This window comes from Poecilia reticulata, chromosome 6, assembly GCF_904066995.2.
Source record: "Poecilia reticulata chromosome 6, P_reticulata-male-v2, whole genome shotgun sequence".
Taxonomy (NCBI): domain Eukaryota; kingdom Metazoa; phylum Chordata; class Actinopteri; order Cyprinodontiformes; family Poeciliidae; genus Poecilia; species Poecilia reticulata.
Window position 1 is genome coordinate 8,722,294 of NC_088835.1, and position 23,286 is coordinate 8,745,579.

At 40.0% G+C, this 23,286-nt stretch overlaps 1 long non-coding RNA gene across 1 annotated transcript; it reads left to right on the forward strand.

Annotated features, from left to right (window-relative positions):
* Positions 1-942: 942 nt before the first annotated feature.
* Positions 943-18,762, forward strand: LOC103465932 (uncharacterized). Its single transcript, XR_014087817.1, has 4 exons — positions 943-1,514; positions 1,723-1,792; positions 16,301-16,408; positions 18,387-18,762. It is a non-coding gene; the product is annotated as an uncharacterized LOC103465932 (long non-coding RNA).
* The last annotated feature ends 4,524 nt before the right edge of the window (positions 18,763-23,286 follow it).

A 23,286-nucleotide genomic window follows, 5' to 3' on the forward strand; every position in this document is an offset into this window, starting at 1 on the left:
AACAAAATTGCTGTTTTGGGGTAACTGGTGCAACATGAAACATATTTGCCCCCAGGGCAGCTTTGTTTAGGGAGGGCTTCGCCATGGCTCCAGCGGTCTGCAGTTCGCTGGGGAGTCTTTAGACTCATGTCATCAGTGTCACTTTAATTTTAAGTCATCATGTGGTTGCAGACTCGGCTGACGAGTGCCAGTCTGGCAGTAGGAAACCCAGACAGAGGTGTTCTGCTTGACTACCGTTCAGCTCCCTGTCTTTTTCTGTCACAGATAATCCAGCATTTGACTAAACATGCAATCACAGTTGGTCAGCCTTTCAGTTTTTTCCCCTTGCTTGATGTTATATGAAAGAAATATGTTTAAGAAAATTCATCCCACAATCGAGAGAAGCAATGCTAGTTTATAAGAAAAGCATTGTGAATTTGAAGTTGCCTTTCAATTAAGGATGCGAGAAATTAATTGACCTGTATTCATAATAAATTGTCGATTCATTGTTAATTAGATAAAATGTTAAATCGATTAAATAATGAAGTCTATTCGACCTTCTTCAAGTGTTGTAGTTTGGCCGCCATCCAGCAGAGGGCGCCGGTGCTCATCCTTAAGCGAAGCAGAAACAAAGATGGCGGATATATCCCGGTAAAGCGGTTTAAACAGAGTCCAATGTTGGATGCAACATGCACTTTATGCGGTTCTATTTTAAAATATAAACACTTGACAAGCTCCTTAATTATTAATTATCACTTTAATAGCGTTTATTCAGCCGGTTGATTTTGAGGACTTTCGTGAGTTAATGCACTTGTTTTGACATTCCTTCTAGCTCAACCACAAGCATTACTGTTTTATCAATGTCTCTCCGTACATGGGGGAATTACGCGTTTTTCGTATTTTATGCTTTTCATCTTTTATTTTTCTATACAGTAACGTAATAGGTTCCAGTTTTGCTATTCAAGTTTTATAAGGTGAGAAAATCACTCTTTTATGTCTTTTCAGTCAGTACTTAATACAACTGTCATAAAATGTTAAAATGTAATGATGTGCCTTTAAAAAAAGTAAATAAAAAATTCAGCATATTATGGTCGGCTAACTCTTGAGACAAGAGAAAACTCAGGTTTTTAAGCAAATGGCTGCGCCCTAGTTTAAATGTTTGGCCTCTTTGGCCTTTTCATTCTCAGTTAGGGGTTGCAGCGTATGCTCAATGACCACTTTCTTTGCTTTACCCTTTGTACATAACATCACAATTTTTAAAAAGTGTTTCACTCCGCCATATCTATTCAATGTACATTGTGCATTAACTCTTACAAAGCTCATCAATAGCCAGACAATTGCTTTTGACAACTAACATTGCTTTATTCAATGTAGAAATGGTCATAGGATGCTGGGACAAGGATGCAAACCAAACTTGTCACTTCATTGTAAACCTTTTGATGAGAAAAGACGACGGCGACGGACAGTAGCTGTTAACTGTGAGAATGGGCAGCTCTTTCTGTATTCACAGATTTGAGGGGAATATTTTTCACAAGGTAAGAAGATTAACATTCGTATATTTCATAAGTAGTACGCTTAGTAAGACGCAAATTAATGCATCCAAGTGATGTTCAAATGGGGAGTAATGATTTACCTGGCAAAGGTGGTTTTCCTCTTCAGAGACCTTGATTAATTGAAATATTTGAAATTTAGACATTAGGAGAAAGGAAATTGTCTTTTTACTGAGAACTGCTGCATCCACAGATCCTTAAAGAGAAGGAAACTCTGGAAACTGGAAGTGGTGAAGCCTTGGAGCCAGAACGCCGGTGGTGAGGTAAGCCTGCTCACACTTACCGCTACAATGATCTGATTTCCTCATGTAAATGTGAATGATCACTTCGTCCATTATCTCAAATTCAGTGGTTCAGTAAACAATCCAGCTCGTCAACAGAGAATAGCATTTAGTTACAAAACGGCCGGAGATAAAGTCACACTGTGAGTGTGATTGAAGAATCACTTTAAAACAATGATTAACAAATTTAAAAGAAAAAGAAATCATTTGGAGTTGAGTTTGAAATTGTTATTGGCAACTTTTATTAACTATTGTCATATTAAACCTCTGCATCTGTTTCTCCTTTATAGAACATAGAACATCTCTAAAGGAGAATTTATGTTAGCTCTTAAGATTTCCAGATCCAGCAGGTGTCAGAGATTGCATGTCCAAAAGATACAAACAGCACAAGTTTGTTGTCAAATCTCCAGTCTTCATTCTCTGCGCTGAAATTGACTCTATTTAAATCTTCTCCTTTGACTAGTTGATAGAAGGTGAATAAGAATTGACAGCATTCGGATCCTTTTCGCACCCGAAAAAGTTGGGTATTCATATCAGAAAGCTAGCATATTCCGGACGTTTACTCTTTAAATTAATCCTCACATGCTGAAAGCACGTTCCTTGCAAATGTGAAAAAATTCAAACTGCAGCAGTACATTAAATGTTTTCCCAAATGGCTGCCCCCTTAGAGCTAAAAAGAACATCCCTGTTTCGTATAAAGCTTATAGCTTCAACGTGGCAATAAAGCATTTAAAGGCATCGTTTTCAGTAGACACCCAGGGGAAAATTATAGACTTATAAAGGAACACAATACAGGCTCTTTAAATTTGTGCCCGCACCACCCACACAACCCTCTCCCTCAGCGCCCGTCTGCAGGTTGGAGAGGGTGCGCTGGAAAACAAAGAGTGGGGAGCCCTTGACCCGGAGCCGTGTTGCTTATATAATGACAAGGCCCTAGACATTGAGTGGGAGGGCATAAGTTGACCATGAAGCGGTATACTGTCAAGGTCCATCTATAATTAGCAGCTTTTGGCAGGTCGAAGTGGAGGGGGGACGGAAGTGCGGCTGCTGTCTAATCAGCTTTACATCAGAAGGAGGGAGGAGGAAGGAGGCGTCCTGAGTGTATGGGCTCAATTGTACGTTGCGTTTACACTGAACTACGCACACAAAGGCGGGGTTCCAGGCCTTCAAGGAACACTATTAACCCACGTTCTTTTATTGGGACTCGACATCGTCATGACAAGTTTGCCTCTTGAGCAATTGCGTAGTCTGTTTGATCTTACCATTGTCGTCCTTTCAAGTTCTAACCCCCAGGGTACCAATCTTTCTTTAAATGTTTTCCAAATTTCACACCTGAAATGGTAAACTCACCCACTTCAAACCTGTTGTTTATTGTACGGCCTGAGCTGTGGTGAAAAAGTTTAGACGGTTTCAGACTGCCTAAACTTTGTCCTCAAAGTCAAACGGAAAATGAGGACAACTTTATCCTCAAAGTCAAACTTTGTCCTCAAAGTTGTCCTCATTTTCTGTTTCTTTAATGACGAATTAATAGTGCATCCTTAAACAAGTCAGGTCTAACATCTTCACCACCTTTTTCTTGTAGTGAATTGGCTCCTTGTTTCACTACAAATCACTTACACCCTGTGAGAAATGGACTCCGGTAGACACCTGAAGGTGTGCTATGCTATATCACACCAGCACTTATGGTCTTGAATGTTCAATACATCCCATAGATGATTGATTGGATTGAGATCTGGGGAATTTGGAGGCTGAATCAACACCTCAGACCCATTGTGCTCCTCAAACCATTCCTGAAGCAAGTTTGCTTTGTGCTAGATCAAGTTTTCCTGCTTAAGAGACCAGGTCCAAATGGGAACGGATGATTGGACTAGAAAAGTTCAGTGTTCGACAAATGTGTTCCCATTGCCTCTTTGGCGTATTAATTCTTTAAAGCTTTTTTTTTTTTTTTTTTTGCAAAATCGGGGAAGTTATTTCAAATTTTGCAGCTTCCATCAACCTTGTCTTACGCGATAATTCAAAATGCACATAAAAAATAATGCTGATGAAAACACAGCTACAGACTCCATATTGCGCCAGCTTTTAATCACTTCCAAACAGCACTCATCATTAGAAAGAATGAATCATGCCAGGCCACCTCACCATAATGTCGGTCCAAAGCGCTTGCAAAATAAAAATAATTATTTACACATCACTGTGCTTACTCTTTAATCCCATGTAATTAAAAACACATAAATTGTGGATGCAAGACACGAGGTTGTGGACATTTCCAAGGTCAGGTCATCGCTGATTCGTCTGAACGTTTGCGTTGGTAACTTTTTTCCTGTAGTTGTTGCACATGAAACCTCATGTGCTCAGTTTGATTCACATATTGTTACGTTGCTACCATTAGACTCAGCCATATACTGGTTTCACCAAATTTGAACTGGTTGATTTGTTGCAAAGGATCAGAACAGCCCAACAAGCTGAGTCTACACCACGTTCTTTTTGCGTTTTACAGTCTGCACACATTTCATCACCTTCGAGCAGCTTTTTCTCATGATCTCACAAAGTGTATCTTTTCTCGACGCATTTCTTTTTCGCTTTCTCTATTACACATAATCCTCTTACAGTGTTTGCGTCTCCACCCCCACATCTGAAATGACAGGGAAACATAGATGTTGGCTTGTCTTGTTGCAACAGAAGTGGCGCAGAAGTCCGCCCAGACAGATTGTTGGCCCGGTGCCCAAGCGTAAAAAGTGATTACAAAACCCCAGCTGTGTGTCTAGAAAAGGTGCTTGTGTTTGGAGTGTGGGTTTTATGGCGGTCTATGCAGAAGCTGAAGTGGGACTTTGTTTTTTTTTTAGGGGTACATTGAAGTCTGTGATTTGGGAGGCATTTTAGCTTTGTATAGATTACAAAATGTTACTGGCTTAATCTGACAAATACACCAAGGTTTCAAGGTTTTTGATGCAAAGTTGATGGCAACAAAATCTTCTCGTGATGAAACTTTCCTGTTTCTTGGCCATCAGTAACAATTGGTTTTGAACTATTAAGACATTGACAAGGCCAGTAAACAACATGGATTTCTAACTGTTCAGCTTTTACTGAGTTGGAGAAATTATCTTTCTCAGTTCAGTTAAATTTAGTATTTTTATTCGGTGCCAGCAAATCTTTAAAGAAAACAGTTCTCAACAAATTTCTTCCCCAAAAACAAAATAAAAAAAATCAATTAAGCCAACTTGTTCCTATTCAGTCTCTCCACACAGATCAAATAATATTGCTCAATCTAATTCAGTTTATTTAATCTGTTTTATTTCCAGTTAGTAAGAAAAATATCCAAGGAATCCTGCTGTAGATTATTAGATTTGGTATATTTATTAGATTGTTGGTCCGTCAGGATATGGCGACAGTGGGAAGAAACGTTTCTCTTTTAACAGTAACAACATCAAGCAGAACCAGGTTCGGTGTGAGAGAATATGTTTTGCATCCAACTGGACAGTGTTGTAGCTCCATAAGTGTCTCCACTATGGAAAGCAAAGAGTGACACAGTTAAAAAAACAAAACACAAACCCAAATATTAAAATATTTATCAATAATGAACTTTAATCATCACACAACCACTTAAGCTGTTTCCAAATGGTCTAAACTCTGTTTCCAGATTCGTAGATAACGTCCGTTGTTTCCACGCACTTGATGAGGTTTCCTCTTCTTAACATTGTAATAATTCCTGCGGCTGCTACGCTTTATACTGCTGCATGTTGAGCTTCTGCATGTTGGTTTAGGTTTTGTTAAGCAAATAAGACTTCTATGACACTTTGGTTTTGAAAAAAAAAAAAAAAAAGAAGTCATCTTTGAGTCTTTGTATTTCCCTTTGGCAGTTCTCGCAGAGAAAACAGAGGTGACGCTACAACACATCGGTGTGCGCCTACACACAGCCGAGCCTCTTAGTTAAATCAACTGAGTGACAAAAACATTGTTGGTTCAAGTGGTGAGCAGACCCGGATGCCTCAAACTTTGCACGTACAGTAGATGCTGTTGGTTTTTCTTTCAATGTTGTTCGTAAAATTCCAATTAAATGACACCCAAATATTGTAATACAAGTATTTTGTGAACGTTTACTAAGAGATCCATGAAATACAAAATGCAAAATGCTTGTGAAACCTTTAGCAGCAACCAGTGGCGCAAAAAGTGGGCATGCAGCGTATGCAACGCATAGGGGCGCTGCACCAGAGGGGGTGGAGCACCGATGATGTCTTCGCATCCACTTGAGCGCCCTTACTCTCCTTCACCTTGCGCCCATAACGGGGTAAATGTAGCAAGTTTTACCTTTTACGTACCTTCGTGTCGAGGGGGGCGATTTATGTGTTCGCATCCACCTGAATAATATGTAGTTGCGCCCCTGGCAGCAACAACGTGCATCCACTAATTGCTATGTTTTAATCTTTTACATCATTGCAGAGGAATTTTATCAGAATCTTTGAAGAACTGTCGTAACACATGTTGACCTTCGGATGCCTACTCACTCTCCTTCAGGATTTTCTGCTTTTACTTATGGCAATTATTGATGCATAATATTATCGGCATGATATCGGTATCGGCCAATATTAGCTGTAAAATTTAATATAGGACAATGGACAAGTTGATTTGAAAAGATTTTTTTCCTTCAAGATTTTAAATTATAATTTGAAAACTTTTTTTTTGTACTTTCTCACTTTATTTGTATCTGATATAAACGTCTACCTTATGGTCTGAAACATTTAAGTCTCGCAAATTCCAAAAGAACAGAAGAAATTTGTAATCTTTTAGTGACACTGTCCACTGTTTAAGAAGATTAAATAACAAATGTGCATCTTGCTTCTCCACCGACTATAATTTGAGTAATTGCGCGTAATATATCTGAAGGTAACGCACATCTACAATTAGACAACATATAATAGCGGAGTAGAGGAAAAGCCAGTCACCATCTGCCACAGTTTCTACTCCAGCCTCTGACTCGCAGCCGGGCGCTAATCCTCCACCCGTACACCTGCAGACCAGCTCCCATGCACACTCATCTTCTGTTCCAGCCCTTCCTCAGGAGGCTGACCTGTAACCTGGGTTTGGGCTCGGTCCGGTGCGGCACAAAGGAGATTGGATCAGGTCGGAAACCCCCACACCTTTCCGCGTGTTGGATAGGGCAGGGGGCGGCCTGCGTGGACCATTTGCCTGGAGGCCATGTGCAGACCAACAGAGGCATGTCTAGACGTCTGGATGCTGCGTGATTCACTCCCAAAGCTCCAGCACAGGAAAACACTGAGGGGATTGTCCTCTGACTTCACCCAGAAGTTTACTTTAGGGGCTTTGTTCTGAGTCAGATATGTTGTACAGCTGCGGAGGAAACAGATGGAAGAATTGTGCTCTCCCAAAGTTCTGAAGTTATTAGATTTTTAAAAATAAATATCACAGAACATGCATTTGTTGAAGCTGTTCAGTCACTCCACAACTTCTTGTACAATCACTGACTTAGGAAACATTTCTGATTGTTGCTCGATCTATTCCCATCCGGAGTTGGAATAACAGGTTTAGACCAATTCTCACTTCCACTCGATGTACCCTGCGGTTTTCTGCTTTGTACTTTGTAGTGCACTGTAAGAAAATATGTTTACGTGACACATGTAAAAGAATATGTACGAGCTAAGGGTCACTTACAATTATTTTGGTTTGAGACAAAGAGTGGAGAAAAATGTTAATGCTGTTTAGAACCGCCTTGATGGATCTGAACGATCTTTCTCTGCTGCTCAGGCATGAAGTGTTGGTGGCTCAAATCCCGTAACCAGTGAACTACAAACACCCTTGCACATCTGCAAGGAGTGTGAGTGCGTGTGAGTGTGTGTGCGTGCGTGCGGGCGGGCGCGCACGCGCGTGTGTGTGTGTTGTTCAAAAAACTGCGTTCACTCACCTTGGCTTCAGAGTAACATGTCCTAACAAGCTACAGTCACTCAGAGCTCACACTTTTGCTGGAAGGATTCCTCAAATGTTGACTCCAAAAAAAAAAAAAACCCCAGCAGTTCCTTGAATTGCAGTTTGTAGAAAGAATGGACCTCCCTGAAACTGTATTTGTGCACCTTATTAGGTTATGATGTGCCACTGATCAGCCAAGGATGCATCACTGCTACGAACATTTAGCAACAAGCTTGGCAAGTCTGAACCTGCTTTGTGTTTTAATGCTTGGCTCTGTGTTTTTCAAACTTTTGTGGACATGTACTACCTCGGTTAATACTTCATTTATCACTTATGCCAGCATAAAGAGGTTTTATGACAGCAGGTTTCAGTTTTTTTGTGGGGTTATGTCATAGAAGAAAAACATTTTGAAATAGAAGAAGATGAAAAATGTCTTGGTTGGTCGAGGGTTGTGAGTGCGAGTGTAATGTTTGCTCCAAAATGTATTTGTTTCAAATTTAAAGTGGAAAATGAACAGGAAGGCACCTTAAAGTGGTTCTTCAAAATCAAATATGGCTGCCTTCCATATAGCTGGAGTAAAATATTAAAATGTATTTGCAGTCTTGTCTCATTAAATCAGTTAAAGGCATTCCAACAACTTTTAGTTAATGTGTTGCTTCATAGTTTGAATGCATAACGGGGAAAATTATTGTTAGCAATTTTGTTGCTAATATAAATTAGCCTCGTCACTGAACATATCAATTCGCAAATCCCACTGGATTTTTTTATATATAAGCCTGGTTTAAGAGGGAGTTTAGATTTGTTGAGGTTTTGTGAGGCTATAATTGGTAATAGTTCATTTACCTGTAGCATAAAAATATCAAAGTCCTTCATCATGAAGTTGTTGGCAAAGTAGCTAGCCTACATACTTTGGGTAGCTGAAGCTAACGAGCGAAGCAGATGTTCAGTGGTTCAATCCTCTTCATTAGGGATTATTTCCAAACTCCTTCTGCACAAACAGATTTATGCAGAAGGAAAACTCCAAAAATTTTTATTTTATATAGAAACGTGGACAGTGTTCAGCTGAACAAAACATCAAATTTAACTTCAGACCTATATTGCTAAAGCTATACAGGCTGTGCGCATGTCTTATTTGCTTATCTTCCAAAATCCAGAATGTTCATTTACGTTTTCAACAAACTCAGTGTAGTATGAAATATTTATAAGCTACAAGGAACATATTAACTTCACAAAGACTGACTTAAAGAAAAAAACACAACTAACCCTTAAAGCAAGTAGCTTTGCTTGCTCTACTGCTACGTTAAATCAACAGCGTTATTAGAGAAGAGTTATTTGCTCTACTCTATCAGTCCAGATTCACCTCAGCTTTTTTGCTATATATATAACTGAGCTGAATTTTTCAATAGGTGGGGGGCATTAAACGGCAGGAAGCAGTGGTTTGGTAAAGTACACCACGGATTCAACAGTAGCCAGTGGTTTATAGAACATTACTCATTAACCTGATCCTAATTATTCGGCTGGTTTTGCTGTCGGTCGTGGAGCCGGGCTGCACGTATATGTGAATGAATCCAGCCATAGAACAGCGGCGGCCCCATGGGCACATCCACCTACCCCTGGTTGCCTAAAAGCTGCTATTTACTACTTCCTCCACCACTTGAGGTGATTACTGTGGAAGGAGGCCGAGCCGGAGCTGCTGGTCCATCGGCACATAATCAAGCTCCTTGTTGAGGTGGCCACATTTCACAAAGCAGGTCTCAGACCCTGACTGCTTTTTTTTTATCTGGCAGAAAAAGGGGTGGGGGCTGTGATTGTAATTATTTGATAGCCCAGTCATTTAGCCAACTTGGAGCCCTCTGTGGAGCTAAGGGTTAGACCTGAGGTCCACAGCTGGTCCACACCACAGTCAGTCATTTGTTTTCAGCAGCGTCTGGGGGTCCCGACATTATTTATGATGCTCGCTGGTATTTAAGTGACATGTGCTTTATTGTGGACTTATAACGTAGGGAAGAAAAGGCTCCTCTGTGTTTTGAGCTGTGTTAATGAAGAAATTCAACAGCATAAGTGAGGGGTAATTTCTGAAAAAATAATCAAAAAAGAAAGATTCACAGCAAAAACACAAACTATTACCAAGTGATTTGTTATAAGTTATATAACATGAGATATAAGTGAAATAATTTGCCAATGTAACCAAGACTTTATCATTAATATTAAGGAATTGTTTACTTAAAACAAGCTTGTGAATCTTGCTAAAAAGTTACTTGCAAGTTAGTTTTGTGTTATTTCATAAGTGTACTATGAGGTTTGCATTAGAAAATAAACCAGATATGGAATATTTTGTGTTTTTGCAATATTGGCCTAATTCTCTTTTTGTGGTGTAGATATTAATTATCTGTAAAGCTTAGTTAAAATTCTAGAAACTCTAATAAGCTACATTACACCTCTTCACCTTTCTACTTAAAGGTTTTGAAGCAGATTCCAGTCTGAGCAGATTAATTAATCTGTGTCAGTGTAACATGGGTTCTGCAAGCAGATTTCTACTATAAACACAAATTGTGTACCTGTAAATGTTCTGATTTCTTAAGGTGTAATGGATAAAAACATACTATTGATTGATTGTTATTACAATTTAATAAGTAGTGCGACTGTTCATTGGCATGAACAGGATCTCATAAAAGTTAAACATGAGATCCTGTTTAGACAATGGTGTGTAATAGACACCATTGTCTAGGTGTTTTTTACACCTAGACAATGAAAGAGAAGAGAAATATATGCTTAATTTTGAAAAAGTCATCTTTCCATCTTTGTATTTTTTTTTAAGATTCTGCTGTTTGAAATCATGTTTTTTTTCTCCATTTATAACCAGCATGTCCATTTTGCAGTAACTCTAAACTGCTTCTGTCACTGTAAACAAGTTAAAATGTCAAAGTATTGCATCACTACATCAATGATTTATCATACTTATTGAACAAGTCAGATTCTGATTGATCATCCCTTCCATTTGCTGCATTTTGGTTTAATTTGACTAGAATTAATGCAGCATAAGGTAAAGTACGAAACCTTTTCCACATTTGTCTTTTCTAAATCCTCCTTTTAACTACAGATTATTACGTAAATGTGTTGCAATTTAAAGGTTAACTTTTAGAAGCTGGTGTGGCAAAAACGCCATGTGCTGTTGACTGAAATGAGAAGACTGGCAGCGTTTCAGATTCTCTTGCTCTATTTGTCGGCCCTATTGGCGGCTCTTTTCCTCACGCCAGGTTGCTCAGCCTATCATAATAAAGTACAGTAAGCTAGTGTCACCTCCCACAGCCTCCTGTGACCACTGCTTGGATATTCTAAGGCCCTAAAAGCACCTTTGAGCCTAGATTTTTTTTCTTTAAAGGGGAGCTGTTGAGATGGTTATTTTCAGCCACCAGGTGTTTATCAAGTGTAAATATAGGTTGTGTGAGCCGTGTGATTCCGTATTTACCTCACGTCCACATTTGGGTTTGTGTATTTAAATTGCGCGTGTTATAGCTGCCTACTTTGACTCTGCGCATTCAGCTTGCTCTGTGGTCACCTCGGGCGCATATTTTACCGCCGTCCTCAAAATAGCCACGGCTCCAGTGTGATTGCGTGTTTACGTGTGACGGACACTTCTTGAAGAAGGGGGCTAGCCTGGCAGCACCAGTTGTCCCGGAGCCAAACCCCCTTATGCCCATGTGTGGTTAGCTTGCTGCGCTGCACTCAAGGTAACACGCTCTGTGAGCGTGTGTGTGCGTGTGTGTGTGTGCGTGTGTGTGTGTGTGTGTGTGTGTGTGTGTGTGTGTGTGTGTGTGCGTGAGTCTGTGACAGACAAGGAGATGCCTGTGTCCGACCCAACCAATTAACTCTCTTGGGGATGGAGGGGGGCTGTGGCTAACGGTTGATGCTAACCACAGCTAAAATTGAGCTGTGTGTAAAGCCAGGCCTAGGCGGGCTTAGCGGAGGATGTGCATGTGAAGCAGTCTGCTTTGTTGCATCGGGTTTTGATGTTATTCAATATGGGCGTGGGCCCCGTGTCTGTGTGTGTGTGGGGGTGCGTGTGTGTGGGGGGGGGGTGCGTGTGTGTGTGTGTGTGTGTTTGTGTTACGCTTGTTGTGGGGTAGTTAGGACACAAATCTGTTGAATAAATCACTTTGAAATGACTCTGTGATTCTTCCATGGGAAAATAGTAGTCATGTCGTGAGAAGAAACCTTGAAATTTGAAGGACAAAAAGTTAATTAAGATTGGGATGAATTTTGGTTTTCTTTAGTGTTTAGGGTTGACCAAGTACTACTATAGAAGGCTTTAAATTGACATATGGTGCAATAATGGGACAATTACTATTAACCTGTAGAAGAGACCTTAATTTGATGTTAATTTGCTTATAGTGTTGGGATATTCAAAAATAATATCAATATCAAAAAGGATATTGGATATTTGAAGGCATACAGTTGCGCAGCACAGGAAGTAGAGGGCAGTAGAGGCCACTCCCAGCTTTGTGATGACGGATTTAGCAACTTAATTTAAAGGAATCTTAAGACTATAAAAAATTAACACAATACCGAAGAAGTTTTCTTTTTAAATAAGAGATGCTATCACAATAATAAAAATAAAAAATTATCCAAAGACCCTGGAACCATCCCTCCACAGACCCCTGAGGAGACGCAGCGTCGCAGGCTGCTGCAGAATTTTCATTATTTCCAAGGTGGCTGCTGCCTCTTGGGTGGTCCTCACCATGTGTCGGCCCACACTATAAGCAAATATGTGCGTGTTTGAGGGTACATACTAAAGTTTGTGTCCTGTTGCTCGCACATTTCGTGAATAAAATTTTGTCCCTGTGGTTCTGCAAGGTGTTACTTTTTTTTTTGTCCAAAAAACTGCATAAGACTCAGATTCCTTTCACCTCCATAATTAGCCGTGTCTGTCTATCTTTTATGAGGGCGATCATGTAAACTGTCACACAGTGAGGAAACAGCTAAGTAAGGCTGCTGACCACAGCGAAGGAAGAATTGTTATTGTGGGTGATTATTTTTTAACGACACCTCTAAAACCGAATAATTAAGGTTTAATTTTTGATTCACTTTAAATTGACTCTTCCTTTTAAGGTTGGTCATATCTCATCAATGATTCAAATGTTCAAGTTCTACATTAAAAAAAACAATTTGGTATTTCATACCATGATTTTTTTTTTTATTACTACTCTGGCTAACAATGACGCACAGATAACGTTTATAGTTTAACATATTTGTTGAACCAGATAACATTTTTTGTTTGCTTTTGAACTGAGGGAGTCTCTTCCACTTTTTAAATCTGGCTGTGCTTTTGGATATACAGTAGGTAAATTATACATTTTCATTAACACACAGTGGCGGGGCTCCACAGTGGCGCAGTTGGTAGAGCTGTTGCCTTGCAGCAAGAAGGCTCTGGGGTTGATTCCCAGCCCTGGTCCCTCTGCATGGAGCTTGCATGTTCTCCCTGTGCATGCGTGGGTTTTCTCCGGGTACTCCGGTTTCCTCCCACAGTCCAAAAACATGACTGTCAGGTTAATTGGTCTCTCCAAATTGTCACTAGGTGTGAGTGTGTGTGTGCATGGTTGTTTGTCCTGTGTGTCTCTGTGTTGCCCTGCGACAGAATGGCGACCTGTCCAGGGTGAACCCCACCTCTCGCCCGGAACGTTAGCTGGAGATGGGCACCAGCAACACCCCTAACCCCACCAAGGGTGTAAGAAAATGGATGGATGGGTTAACACAAGAAAATGCAGTCGACAAAAATATGGAAATTTTTTTTGTCCACATGTAAGCCATATGTGACTTTTTCATGGCAGCCTAAATGGCCCAATTCCAATCTTTTCTTTTTTTTGTTACCCCCTCAAAATATCTGATTTGTGCCATTTCTACTTGTTGCTCTAAATTGGATTTGTATCTGAATGATTTCAAAGTGTCTGCAATCTCAACAGTCGTGTCGCATTTTATCTGACCTTTACGTCATTTACGTGAATCACAGTTCTGCACCAGAAGAAGCCAGACATGGTAAGTCTGGACGTAAACAATGGCTGAATGTTGTAATTATAACATTTTGAAAGAATCTGTGTCAGAGAAGCGCCTCACACCACAATCCCACCACTCCCGGTCCGACTTTGCAGCCAAACTAATTTCTCTACTGATGTAAACGCTCCTCAAAAGGTTGTTGATATTAGTTTTGCTTTCTTTTTCTTAGTTTCCTTCATCTTATGATCTGCCAGCTCCTGTTGTTCAATAACACTAAAATCAATTCAGAAACGCGTCCATTATTACTTCCGTAAACAGCGCATAGCTGTGTGACGTCTATGTTCTTCTGCACATACAGGTAGTTTCAGGGTTGTAAGTTGTTTACACAAAAACCTGATGGAGGTCACGTTATTTAGTAGCGCAGAAAAAAAATTTTATTTAAGCAAAAATCTGAGTTGATCACCAAGACCTACACTGTGTGAACGTGGTCTAAGTGACACACAACATATAAATGATGATTTGAGACTCTTTGGGAATGGCGTAGCTAGCTAAAACATTAGTCGCTAACAGCCCTAAAGTTAGCCTCAGCCGTACAGCTTTTGCTCCAAAACTAAAGTACTCATGTAAAGTTTTCTTATTATTATTATTGTGCCCATTTGTGCACATTTTGGCCAAAATCTCAAATTTTGAGTGAAAGCAAACTAGCAAAGAACAAAATTATTTTAAACTCAGTTCAGGATGCGTGAAACGTGTATTCAATTTGTGGAAACATCCAAACTGAGCATTTTTAAGGTTTTTTTTTAAAACCTTACAACACCTTACGATTAAACAAACAAAAACACAGAACATTGACCACTCAAATCAAGACTAAAACATTCAGATTAGTTTCTTTAAAATACTAGCTCTCTGTGAAACTTCTATTTAAGAAAATGTTTTATTTCGTGAACCCAGCAACATTTAGTCATCCCACTCTTACTCAGAACTATGACAGCTCACAGAAATATGACAGCATCTTGTAAGGAAAGTAAGAAAGACTCAATAAATGAATGACTAAGTGTTGACAAAGAGCCTATTTCGCCCATCAACAATGAGGATAGAGTCCAGTAAGAGGACAACAGAAACGCACAAAAATTAAGGGCGAATTGAACCCGGCAAGTGAAACCTGAAGGGAAACCAGATGACTTATTGGAAACACATGTATACGCTGAGAAAGCAGGCCAACTCTGCACTGAAAAGTCCCAGGTGAGATCTGAACCAGCGAATCTCCAAACTGGAAGGCAACAAACCTATTACAGTCCACCCTAGAAATCTTATATTGATGACATGAATAAATGGAAACCAGAAAAGTCATCTCTTTACATTTACTTACATAGTGCACCTTAACCTAACAAATCTGTCAGCCTGCGTCTCCTAGGCAGCACACAAAATGGACTGTTTTTTGGAAACTCTGATGCTGAGGCAGGCTGATGAATCACTGTGGACAAGCAGGTGGCCTGTCCATGTATACTGTATTTCCAAACAATACAAAATGGAATGATTTTAAAAAGCTAGTTGGGCGGCGGACCATGAGCTTCTTCAGATGCCCTTGAACTAGACAAAGGAGGTGCAAGTAGAACATTAACAGCCTGGATAGAGTCGTAGTCTTGTCCTTCAGTGATTTGCAGTTCAGCTGTTTCAACTTAACCAAGTACCAGTTTACATAAAAACCTTTTGACTATATATGTGGGCCACAGCCAAAGTAGTGTAAAACAACATGGTAAAGAAATGGGGATTAAAACAGCAAAGTCACTCATATCTTGACAAGATCATGTGAGGAGACCTGGGGTGCATTCATACCCAACCCTGTTTGGTCCACTTTAATCAAACTCTTGTTCATTTGCCTCGAAAGTCCGATTCATTTGGGGAGGTGTGTGAACACATGATCGAACGCTGATGTGGAACAAAAACGCAAACTCTGGACTGTAAATCACTAGGTCTCGGTTCGGTTGCAGTGAACTCTGGTGCGGTCCGAATGCTTATGTGACTGCCAAGCAGATCAGAGACTGCTCCAAAAGCAGGAGATGCACAAATACAGTACAAACACAAGAGTTTAACACCAACAGGAGAAATGGCTCATTGTCTTTTACCAACGACAAAAGAGAAATCCTACAAGCACTAAAATCTGATGCTGCTTCGTTTTGGTTTACATTTTGTGAAGAAGGAAGTTGCGCTCATGTCGTCTTCTTCTGTGGTGTTTAATTCAGTGGTTCTTGGTGCAGAGCCACCAGAGACAAAGAGGTGAACATGTTTTTCAATTAGTTTAGCAAATTTGACACGGTGCAGTGTGAAAGCGAATCATACCAGTTGAAAAAGTAACAAATGTTGCAATTTGGCTTCCGAGTGGAACTGAGTCTACTGCACTAGTAGGTGTGAAAACACCTTGAGTAAAGATTCTGATTTCATGTAATTAGTGACTGTTCTTGAAAATGTCATTTTTTTTCCTGCTTCTAGTAATAAAATGTATTTTTCTGAGTATTTGTGTCGCGGTGGGATTTTGTCCTTGTTTGTGTGAACATGCCTTTGCCTCTTCCCCGCTGTCAGGAACAATAGCATGCGGTGAAGTCCTGAGCAGCAGCCAAAGTCAGGAAGAACGCCATCCAGAGCCTCAGCGGGAGCTCACTGCCTCATCATAGCCACAGCGGAAAGCAGGTGAGATATCTGGAATGCCGGAGGCTGCTTTTAAAAGGAAAGCATGCAAAAGAAAGAAATAAAGTCAAGGATTACATGCATTGTCCTGAAAACAGGAATTTGAGGCTGCAACAGAATGAGGCGGCTTTGTGGTGGGGGGTTGGGGGGCTCGTGGAAAAGCCACTGGCATTCGGTGATCACAAAATGTGGCTTTGTTGTTTTTGTTGTTTAAGATGTACTTAAAAATGCCTCCTTGTGTTAGACAAAAAAGTCTAAGTGCACTTCAAGTCACAAGCTTATAACATTTTTTAGATATGTTCTCTGGCAGAATAAGTCTGGTCTTTAGTGTTTGTTTTTATAGAAAACTGTATAGAAACTATCATAAGGAGTTTGCTGGAAAAGGTCTTGATATAAAATTTTTGCAACATCGCCTAATTGTTTATAAGAATCAACAAATATTAGGTTTAAAAAATGTCAGTGTCTTCCATCTTAGTTTGTCTGATCTGTTATAACGAAGTTCTTAAGGAGAAATAAGTAAAAATGGAAGTTCAGAACTGAGAGTTTTGAAAGATTTCCATTGGATTTAGTTCAGGTTTGACTTCACAATATCGATTTTAGCTGAAAAAAATTCATTTCCAGCCTTTCTGTCATGAATGGTCATTAATTATGTAAATTAGAAAATCGTTAACATCTGACATTAGTTGCTGCTGAACAGAGTTTTGCTAATTTAACTCAAAGACTTTAGGAAAAAAAGATTGATATAAGCATTTAATGTTAGCAATTAGCATGGTTAACAACTGTCAAAAACTGTTAAAATACCTGCGTGAATACATGAGCTCGTCCTTGAGGACTGGAATTACTCAACTGGAAATTTGCTGAATTTCCAGCAAATCTTTACAATCTACTTCTTAAGGAAAAATATCAACAGGTACACTTAAGTGGTCCTGCTGGTTAGGTAGCATATAAAAATAAACCTGAGCACAAGTATGGGCAAAAAGAAACAAAACAAGTCAAACAGCCAAAAAAAATAAAAATTACAGTAGCATAAAGGCGAAAAGATCCATTAAATATTGATGCTGACAACTCTACTGTTGTCTCTGGATAAAGTGAGTAGCTAAAGGTTATTTGTATTTTTAAAACACACCAAGTACAAGCATTTTGAAACAAAATCCAAATGCAGTGATTTAGATATAATTCAGATTTCACAGAAAAATGGGGGCTTATTTTCTGAACTCAACCTTGAACATCCTCCCAAATAAAGTTTCAGTTCTTCTTCTTCAGGGATCCATATATATATATGGTTGCAGCTTATTTTATCTGATAAACCATCAGAGAGTTGCACAAAGTGAAATAAAATTGTTAATAATAATTTGCTAATAAAATCTGAAAAGTGTGACATGCAAATGTATTCAGTAAATTGCTACTTTTGGCTAACTTCCTCCCAGAGTTAGGCTACAAAACAATACACCAAAATTTGAACATCTCACAGTTTTATCCATCATCCAAGAGGTTAAGGAGTTGAGGAGTATGGCGCCACACCAAGTGGCTGCAGCTCAGGTTGGTCAATCTGTTGGCTGTGCAACTGTTTGTTGTGAGTCCCAGAAATCTTTGAAACAAACCGTACTCAGTCTTGCTTAGTGTTTGGCACAATCACGGTGCCAATTCTTTACAAATAAATTCTTGTAATGTAACAAAATGTAAAAAAAAAAAAAAAAAAAAAAAAGCTAAGGGAGTGTGAATACTTCTACTGCCCCACATCTTATCTCATTCATCATTTTGAAGTCAGTCTCCCTTCACTGTTCACTAGTTTCACCGTAGACTCTCACTGACACTGACAAACTGCCATATGTTGTTAATAAGCACGTGCACGCCAACCCGCAGCGTGCAGACAGCGCAGGCCCAGCCCACGACTCCCAAATTTGCTGATTTGACATAAACAGGTCAGAGAGGCTGCATGCAACAAGCCTGGGCACATCAACCAGCTCGTTTTCCCTTCCAGGCTTGCATTCGCACCCCAGATCTTCCAGTCACTCGCACGGAGGGAGGGAGGACACGGATGAACTGATGAACAGATCTTCTAAAGCCAGGCTGCAGTCAGCTGTGAAGAGTCATTTGTCTTCGTGTGAAAGCAAATGCACTTTCCAAAGTAGAGTTTTCCATTTCTTTTGTTTTGTTTTTTTGTTTCTTCTGCTAAGTTCCACTTCTCTCTATCGCCCTCCAAGCATGTCCCTGAAGTGCATCTTTTATTAAAACCACATGCAGGGGGGAGGAATGGGGGGAGGGATTGGCCATTTATATCCTCTCTAATTCAATGTCCCTGCAGCGAACACCTGGAAGAGTTTTATGATAGATGGATCAGGGTTTTACAGCCAACTTGAGCGTGGCTGGAGTTGTGGGGGGTGGAGGGCGGGGGTGCATGTGATTCGTGGCATAGTTTTTGGCACATTTTAAATGAAGGCCTAGTTTAAATGTGTGTCTCTGCTGAAACAGACTGGGCAGAAACATCAATTATTGACTTAAAACAATTTCCTGTATCTTACTGAAAGTTTTTTTTTTTTCAAGTGAACTAAGATATTCTCACTAGAAACTAGACCAAAAATACGTGGTAAGATATTGTGTTTTTGCAGTGTACAGGTACAACAACCTGCACTACCCTCAAACTTCCAGGCCCTCACAAGATCTGAGCTTGAATTAGAGCCACTTGACTGGACAGGGTAAACATCCTGAATCCTCAAGTTCCCACAGTTCTGGTAGAGGACCCCTAAACCTGGTTTTTGGGGTGTTGGCCTTAAATGCATATGGTTTCTCTTTGTAGATGACAGGCCTTGTTTTATTTTAGCAAGTTGTCTTCCCTTGTGTCCCATTTTCTTCCTGTTTTTCTTGATACACCTGTGCTTTTGATCTTCTGCTGTCTGATGTTTATTAGTCTCACCTGTTTCGGATCCTAAAATCACTGACCAACACCGTTCCACATCCATTCCTTTGTCCTAGATGCCATGCTCTTGAGTTCTTGTGTTCTACCATTGCTTTTTTCTGTAGGTTTCACTTTATTATATGATAAAAGTAATCAATTCAGCATCAATCCTGCTTGTATTTGGGTCCCACACATCAGCTCATCATTCATACTCAATATCGCTTCTGCATGACTGTTTCTGCTTCTCTTCTCTTTCCACCATGTTTGAGAGTGTGTCCAAATCCAGTTCTTCCAGAAGTGCATTTGGAAGGACATACAGTACACTGATTTTGGATGAGAAGGCCTGGCTTGCAGTCTCTGCTCTAATTAATCACAAACCTTCTCTATCTAGTTAGGGTCATTGCTCTGTGCACAACCAGCCAAGTTCTTCCACACCAAACTCTCTCATCCTTATTGACTTTGCTTTAAGCACTGGGGCAAAGTCACGTTGGAACAGGGAGCGGCCATCCCCAAAGAACTGCCAAGAAGTTAGAAGGATGAAATTGTTGTAAATGTCTTGGTATGCTGAAGAATTACAAGTTCGTTTCGCTGGAACTCCCCACACTAAACCCCTCTTTGTTAAACTTCAACCTCCACGCAGTGCAGACAGGGAAGACCCTTTCTCCAGCAACTGCTAAATCCAGACTCATCTACTGGATTGGCAGACAGAGACATGATTGGTCACTCCAGAGAACCTCTCTCTGTAGAGATGTTCTACAGAGAACTCAAACATCAGTCCTGAAGGGCTGGTGTACCATTCTTCCAGAAGTGCATTTAGAGAGACTTTAAGACAGGGGTGCTCAATACGTCGATCGCGATCGACCGGTCGATCGCAGAAAGGTTTTGAGTCGATCTCGGCAGGTGACAAACTGAACGCCGCCAGGACGCTGAGGCCAGCACTTCCTCTTCTGACAGGCTTATCAAAAATATTCACTAAGATCCTAAACGTTTGTAGCTTCATTAAAAAGAATAATTATAAAAAGTCAACGAAATGTGTTAAAATTAATAATCTCAGTAATCATTGTTTCAACAAGGTGTTGCGCAATTCTGTTCCATTAACAAAAACTTAACTCGTCAGACTCAAAGACCGACTGACGAACAGAGTAGGAGTTTAAATTAGCTACTCAACCACCACTGTGTTCATGAGAGGCTTATTAATAATCGAGAAATAAATATCAAGCCTGGAAACCTGATATCGTAACGGACTAAATGTTGTGTTTTTAATGTAACCTAATCTTTGCTCGGCTTGCGGGGTGCAGGCGGTTGCCATGGCAACGGGTGTGCTTAAACGACAAAGAGACCGAGAGTAAAAAGGTAGGACATGTTTCCAGTTGATAGTCTATTCGGGTTGTTTTACCTTTTTTTTTATCTTTGCTGTGGCTCATTACACCTGCTGTAGTTTCTGAATATTCAATAAACGACAAAATTGGACTAATTACCTCGTTCGTTTGTGAGCATACGTCACAACAAACATCAAATAGGACAAATATATTTCATTAAGTTTTAACAAATTCTACTGTGATAATTATGTGAAATTAAATTAATTATATCCCGACTTCAGAAGATTTGCCTTTACCTTTATTGGGCTCTTTGGTTCCTCCTATCAGTCTGTAGTTTCTCATACTGAGGTCATCAAACCAAATTTCAGATCCACCATGATGACTGACTGGCACCTGCTGGTGTCAGGTTTGCAACCAGCTTCTGACTGAGAAACCAGTAAGCTGCTCCCAGTGTCAGAATCTCACTGAGGAAGAAACTGGATTAGGTTTTCTGTCACTTTATTATTTCTGCTATAACTGATGTATATTCGCATATAAAATAAGTCAATAAATAGAGTTTAATTTGCAATTTTTATGTCTTTGTGTCATGAGGTAGATCTCAGGCGGCTGGTGAGAGAAAAAGTAGATCTTGCTCTCAAAAAGTTTGAGCACCCCTGCTTTAAGATATCTCTTAGCTCCAGCACACCTGGCTCTAATATTAGCTCATTAGACTCACTAGAACCACATGCTAATGAGACAGTTTCACTATTTAAATTAAGTGTGTAGGACAAGGGATACATCTTTAAGTTGCAGGACTCTAACACTCGAGAACTGCAGTTTGAGACCTCTCTAGAGTTGATTGAGACTCTAGAGTTGATTATCAATGTGATTTATAGCACTACGTCTGATGCACTAGCTTGGCCTCTATGCTCTGTTCTTGAGTTTTTCAGTGGTTCAGCGGTCTGTAGATATAGAGTCTTCAGAAAGCAGCATCTATTTGTGTTGCTATGAGATTGTACAATCTACCATTACGTTGCCTGGTGTTGGTTGTTCTCAGATCGGCTCCACTTTGGTGTAACACCACGAATATTGGGAGCAGGTGGCATCTTATATTGCTACCACTTTGAAATTCTCCGAGCTTCTGAGAGCAATCCATTCATTCACAGATGGTTGCAGAAGACACCTGCATGACCATGTGCCAGATTTTATACACCTAAGACTATGGAAGTGGTTGGAGCACCTGAATCCAAAGATTTGAAGGGGTGACCCAATGCTTTATTGGCAATAATATGTAATCAAATGAGTCAACTCCAATGTGATCATTCCAATTCAGACCTTTTTAATACAATTATGCCAAATAGTTGTTTTATTGTGCCAGTCGCTGAAAAGTTACACATATCTAAGGAAGCCAATCTTAGTCACCGACACTGCAGCAATCTTTGTCAACAACATAAAGTAGAGAATCCCTTTTAAAAGAAAACTCCAGCCTCATCTGAATTTATCTATTTATTATAAATGTATCTTTACCTATACAGGGTTTACCCAAATATATTACAAGCCTGGCGGGTCACCAGGCTTTTACTTGCCCCCCCCCTCCACCAGGCTTAGCATTGCTTATTTAAGTTTTTTTTAATGTTTTCTTTTTTTAAGGCCTTATAGTTGGTGCTCAGGTTATTAATCTTTCAATAACACATAATCACCAAGTGATATTTTCAAGTTTCCTGTCATTTAAACATTTTTAACTCAAAAATACTTTGGTTCGCTGGATGAACGACTGCCCTAGCACCCAACCACCGGGCTTAGTAAGTTTTTCTGCTAATCCTTTACTAACAGCTGTGTTATTTGTGAAATGCCTAAAACTGGACTTTCACAGTTTGTTCAAAATGAGATCTAAACGTAAAGTTGTCAAAAAATAAGACAAGCTTGCTCAGCCAAAAATATTGTATCTTAATAAGTCCTCGTAGTTCAAGAGTGCGTCTATGGGAATTTTTGGATTTCAGGTGTCAGAAGTGGGAATAAATCACCCACAATTAAACGCACATTGACAGGTTTCACAGAGTTTAAATTTCTGGAGCAGAGCTGGATTTGCATTTCAAACATTATACGCCTCATCTGTCAAATTAAGCCTATGCATTCATTTGCAAAGCAGAACAGGGCGAATTGAATCCAATCTGATTTATTGATTTATCAGCATCTCATTTCCACATCAGAGCTTGGCAGAAGAGCCGTGTCAGCACACCTCCAGCTGTGGTTCAGCATTTCTGGCCCTGCGTCTCCTTTCCGCTGTAGGGAATCTCATTTGCTGTCTGTAATTGATTGTTCATAATCGCCGCCATTAGTCTCATCTCATTTGCTGACCACATATCCAGGACTAATGATATGCCATCTGTTCACATATGAGTGTGGCAACTAGTACCAGCTGGAATACCACTGGTCATCCAGAACAGAGATCCGCTTTCTCCTCAGGCCATTCATGTGTTCACTGCAGAAAGCTTGGGAGTTGAAAAGAAGAAGACAAAGGCAGGTGGTTCACACAAATTTGCTCATCTGTGGACATGGGAGGAAGTATTCTTTTCATAATATACAGGATTTCCATGTATTTTTTTTGAGACTTGTAAGCTTCTAAAACCCGGGCAGAACTGTGCTGAGAGCCGTGGTGCAGACATGATAATGGCTGCGCTGTGCTG